The 5542-nt window shown below is 54.0% G+C and overlaps 2 non-coding genes across 2 annotated transcripts; both read left to right on the top strand.

Annotated features, from left to right (window-relative positions):
* Nucleotides 1-2904: 2904 nt before the first annotated feature.
* On the top strand, nt 2905-4766 carry LOC125798699 (18S ribosomal RNA). Its single transcript, XR_007437502.1, has one exon. It is a non-coding gene; the product is annotated as an 18S ribosomal RNA (ribosomal RNA).
* Nucleotides 4767-5140: 374 nt separating this feature from the next.
* LOC125798708 (5.8S ribosomal RNA) lies at nt 5141-5294 on the top strand. Its single transcript, XR_007437510.1, has one exon. It is a non-coding gene; the product is annotated as a 5.8S ribosomal RNA (ribosomal RNA).
* Nucleotides 5295-5542: the final 248 nt, after the last annotated feature.

Genomic DNA, 5542 nt, shown 5'->3' with positions numbered 1-5542 from the left:
CAGGGCTGGTTCCCCAGGGGACTGGCTGAGGACTGAGGCCCAGCGACTGGGTGAGTCCTCCAGGGCTGGTTCCCCAGGGGACTGGCTGAGGACTGAGGCCCAGGGACTGGGTGAGTCCTCCAGGGCTGGTTCCCCAGGGGACTGGCTGAGGACTGAGGCCCAAGGACTGGGTGAGTCCTCCAGGGCTGGTTCCCCAGGGGATTGGCTGAGGACTGAGGCCCAGGCCTGGGTGAGTCCTCCAGGGCTGGTTCCCCAGGGGATTGGCTGAGGACTGAGGCCCAAGGACTGGGTGAGTCCTCCAGGGCTGGTTCCCCAGGGGATTGGCTGAGGACTGAGGCCCAGGCCTGGGTGAGTCCTCCAGGGCTGGTTCCCCAGGGGATTGGCTGAGGACTGAGGCCCAAGGACTGGGTGAGTCCTCCAGGGCTGGTTCCCCAGGGGATTGGCTGAGGACTGAGGCCCAGGCCTGGGTGAGTCCTCCAGGGCTGGTTCCCCAGGGGATTGGCTGAGGACTGAGGCCCCAGGGCTGGGTGGAGGACTGAGGCCCAGGCCTGGGTGAGTTCAGCTTGGTCTACCAGTGGAAGGTGCGAAAAGTCGAAAAAAAAAAATAAATGACTAAGTCCAACTTGGTCTACCACTGGTTGGTGCGAAAACCTGAAAAAAATGACTAAGTCCAACTTGGTCTACCAGTGGTAGGCTCGAAAAGTTGAAAAAAAATGACTAAGTCCAACTTGGTCTACCAGTGGTAGGCTCGAAAAGTCGAAAAAATGACTAAGTCCAACTTGGTCTACCAGTGGTAGGCTCGAAAAGTCGAAAAAATGACTAAGTCCAACTTCGTCTACCAGTGGTAGGCTCGAAAAGTCGAAAAAATGACTAAGTCCAACTTGGTCTACCAGTGGTAGGCTCGAAAAGTCGAAAAAATGACTAAGTCCAACTTGGTCTACCAGTGGTAGGCTCGAAAAGTTGAAAAAATGACTAAGTCCAACTTGGTCTACCAGTGGTAACTCTGAAAAGTCGAAAAAATGACTAAGTCCAACTTGGTCTACCAGTGGTAGCTCTGAAAAGTCGAAAAAATGACTAAGTCCAACTTGGTCTACCAGTGGTAGCTCTGAAAAGTCGAAAAAATGACTAAGTCCAACTTGGTCTACCAGTGGTAGGCTCGAAAAGTTGAAAAAAATAACTAAGTCCAACTTGGTCTACCAGTGGTAGCTCTGAAAAGTCGAAAAATGACTAAGTCCAACTTGGTCTACCAGTGGTAGGCTCGAAAAGTCGAAAAAATGACTAAGTCCAACTTGGTCTACCAGTGGTAGGCTCGAAAAGTTGAAAAAATGACTAAGTCCCATTTGGTCTACCAGTGGTAGCTCTGAAAAGTCGAAAAAATGACTAAGGTCCAACTTGGTCTACCAGTGGTAGGCTCGAAAAGTTGAAAAAATGACTAAGTCCAACTTGGTCTACCAGTGGTAGCTCTGAAAAGTCGAAAAAATGACTAAGTCCAACTTGGTCTACCAGTGGTAGGCTCGAAAAGTTGAAAAAATAACTAAGTCCAACTTGGTCTACCAGTGGTAGCTCTGAAAAGTCGAAAAAATGACTAAGTCCAACTTGGTCTACCAGTGGTAGGCCCGAAAAAGCTGAAAAAATGACTAAGTCCAACTTGGTCTACCAGTGGTAGGCTCGAAAAGTTGAAAAAATGACTAAGTCCCATTTGGTCTACCAGTGGTAGCTCTGAAAAGTCGAAAAAATGACTAAGTCCAACTTGGTCTACCAGTGGTAGGCTCGAAAAGTCGAAAAAATGACTAAGTCCAACTTGGTCTACCAGTGGTAGGCTCGAAAAGTTGAAAAAATGACTAAGTCCAACTTGGTCTACCAGTGGTAGGCCCGAAAAAGCTGAAAAAATGACTAAGTCCCACTCGGTCTACCAGTGGTAGGTCGAAAAAGTGCGAAATTTTTCTAAGTCCCCACTTTTGGTCTACCATTTCACGCCAAAAACTAGTGAGGGTGGCGAGCTCCAGGATTTCTGACCCCCTTCGCCCGACTCCCTTGCCCGACGAAGGTGCACTCCGGTCGGCCTCGGAGCGAGTTCGCCCGCGCTCTGGAGGATTTTTCGTCGGGGGGTTTTTCAAAGGGGTGCCGTCGGACTGTTGAGGAGAGTGGCAATGACTAGGGGTCCAAGCACTGGAGATGATTCTCCATTCATTTCTAAGCATGGCAGAGCTTAAATAAAGCCCCAATAATGGTTCCAAAGTGGATTTTTGGACACTATAACACGGACCCGATCCTACCCGACCAAGAAGCTCCGCAGGTCGGCCTCCGTCCCGCCCCCCGCCCCCCAGGCGGTACGGAGGAAAAACCAAACTTCCAGAGACGGTTCCAGGGGGGGTATCTCTTTCATTATTTTGACCCGATCGAATGGACTACCGAGCCCCGCCTGGGTAGGCAACCGCGCGGCCCTCCGTGGCCACTGTGCGCGGTGCGTTCCTACCCGACCCAGCGGGTTAGCCTCCAGGGGGGTCCTCCGTCAGGGGGAGGACCTTTCCGAACCTATCCGAGGGAGTCGTAGACGGCCCGTCTATATCTCAATCTGCCCTACACGATAACCGGTCGGCCCGGAGCCGTCGGACTCGGATGCCTCGGTGGTCCTCGCGTCCAACCGAGCTCCAGCACCCGGCTTCAAAAAGCTCCGGACCCCCGGTTTCGGAACGAGCGTTTCCTTGTTATCCCCGAAGCAAGCGGGAACTCGCGCAGCGGAGTTGCCACACTAATTTCCACTGGGAGCAATGAGGGGTGAGCTCGGACGAGCCCTCTCCGCCCGTCCCCCCCCTCCCCGGGGGGTCCTTCGGACGGTACGGGGCCGATCCCTCTCCCCTCTAAGAACCAATGGTTTTTTCTGTGACAAAAACCACTCGCAGCAACCTGGTTGATCCTGCCAGTAACATATGCTTGTCTCAAAGATTAAGCCATGCAGGTCTAAGTGCACACGGAAGGTACAGTGAAACTGCGAATGGCTCATTAAATCAGTTATGGTTCCTTTGATCGCTCCACACGTTACTCGGATAACTGTGGTAATTCCAGAGCTAATACATGCAAACGAGCGCTGACCGGTCCTCTCTCGGGGGGGCCGGGATGCGTGCATTTATCAGACCCAAAACCCACCCGGGGGGACCCGCGAGGGTTTCCCCCGGCCCTTTGGTGACTCTAGATAACCTCGGGTCGATCGCGCGCCCACCGCGGCGGCGACGTCTCATTCGAATGTCTGCCCTATCAGCTGTCGATGGTAGCATAGGGGGCTACCATGGTGACCACGGGTAACGGGGAATCAGGGTTCGATTCCGGAGAGGGAGCCTGAGAAATGGCTACCACATCCAAGGAAGGCAGCAGGCGCGCAAATTACCCATTACCGACACGGTGAGGTAGTGACGAAAAATAACGATGCAGGTCTCTTTCGAGGCCCTGTAATCGGAATGAACGTATCCTAAACACATGGGTGAGGACCCATTGGAGGGCAAGTCTGGTGCCAGCAGCCGCGGTAATTCCAGCTCCAATAGCGTATATTAAATTTGCTGCAGTTAAAAAGCTCGTAGTTGGACTTCGGGAGTGGGCTGGCGGTCCGCCGCGAGGCGAGCTACCGCCTGTCCCAGACCCTGCCTCCCGGCGCCCCCCGGATGCCCTTGGTTGGGTGTCCGGTCCTCAGGGGTCCGGAGCGTTTACTTTGAAAAAATCAGAGTGTTCAAAGCGGGCACCAAACTCGCCTGAATGCCTGAGCTAGGAATAATGGAATAGGACTCCGGTTCTATTTTGTGGGTTTCCTGAACCAGGGCCATGATTAAGAGGGACGGCCGGGGGCATTCGTATTGCGCCGCTAGAGGTGAAATTCTTGGACCGGCGCAAGACGGACGAAAGCGAAAGCATTTGCCAAGAATGTTTTCATTAATCAAGAACGAAAGTCGGAGGTTCGAAGACGATCAGATACCGTCGTAGTTCCGACCGTAAACTATGCCGACCCGCGATCCGGCGGCGTTATTCCCATGACCCGCCGGGCAGCGTGCGGGGAAACCAGAGTCTTTGGGTTCCGGGGGGAGTATGGTTGCAAAACTGAAACTTAAAGGAATTGACGGAAGGGCACCACCAGGAGTGGAGCCTGCGGCTTAATTTGACTCAACACGGGGAACCTCACCCGGCCCGGACACGGAAAGGATTGACAGACTGATGGCTCTTTCTCGATTCTGTGGGTGGTGGTGCATGGCCGTTCTTAGTTGGTGGAGTGATTTGTCTGTTAATTCCGATAACGAACGAGATTCCTTCGTGCTAAATAGTTACGCGGCCCCCCGCGGTCGCGGTTAACTTCTTAGAGGGACCAGTGGCGTATAGCCACGCGAGATGGAGCAATAACAGGTCTGTGATGCCCTTAGATGTCCGGGGCTGCACGCGCGCCACAATGGCCGGGCCAGCGTGTGCCTACCCTACGCCGAGAGGCGCGGGTAATCCGCTTAAACCCGTTCGTGACGGGGATTGGGGATTGCAATTATTCCCCATGAACGAGGAATTCCCAGTAAGTGCGGGTCATCAGCTCGCGCTGATTAAGTCCCTGCCCTTTGTACACACCGCCCGTCGCTACTACCGATTGGATGGTTATGTGAGGTCCTCGGATCGGCCACGCCGGGGCTCCTTCGCGGGGCCTTGGTGCTGTGCTGAAAAGTCGATCGAACTTGATCATCTAGAGGAAGTAAAAGTCGTAACAAGGTTCCGTAGGTGAACCTGCGGAAGGATCATTACCGGGACTTGGGTTGGTAGTGTCTCCCAGTAGGCGCGACTCCCATTTCCACAAACAAAAAATGTTCAAGCCACGGCCCGACGTTGGGAACTACAGGGATTCCCTTCGGCCTTTTAATGACTTGATCGAAAAACGGTGTCCTGAGCAAAAAACGTGTTTTACGGCCAAAGGGAGACGGGTACCTGGCCCCCGAAGTCCGTCTGCGGGGTTTCTTACTCCGGAGGCGGCTCGGCGGCGCGGTTTGATGACCCCAGAGTTCGCTTAGGCGTTCCGGGGCGCCCGTACCCGCGGCTGCCGTAAAACATTATTTCAAACCGTCACTTTTTGTGTCTGTTGGTTACATGGCTTCGAAACAAAAACAACCATAAAGAGTACAACTCTTAGCGGTGGATCACTTGGCTCGTGCGTCGATGAAGAACGCAGCCAGCTGCGAGAACTAATGTGAATTGCAGGACACATTGATCATCGACACTTTGAACGCACATTGCGGCCCCGGGTCAATCCCGGGGCCACGCCTGTCTGAGGGTCGCTATTCCAATCTATCGGACCTTTTCGTTCCGTCTCCCTCTTCCCTCCGGGGAAGAGTTAAGAGACGGTTCGAGGGGACCGCGGCTGGAGGTTCGCAGGTGCCCGATCCGAGGCGCCTTCGTCTTCCTAAAAGCAGACTCGGTCAGGTTCCCTTCTCGTTCGGGACTCGACAAAAGCCGCTCGACGGGCTTGATCGCGGGGGAAAAGACTTTCGTCCACCCCTCTCGCCTTCGTCTCCGTTGCCCAGCG

The sequence above is a fragment of the Astyanax mexicanus genome, unplaced genomic scaffold (genome assembly GCF_023375975.1).
Source record: "Astyanax mexicanus isolate ESR-SI-001 unplaced genomic scaffold, AstMex3_surface scaffold_79, whole genome shotgun sequence".
Taxonomy (NCBI): domain Eukaryota; kingdom Metazoa; phylum Chordata; class Actinopteri; order Characiformes; family Acestrorhamphidae; genus Astyanax; species Astyanax mexicanus.
The sequence above is the reverse complement of the archived record's forward strand: the minus strand, read 5'-3'. Positions and strand labels throughout refer to the sequence as shown.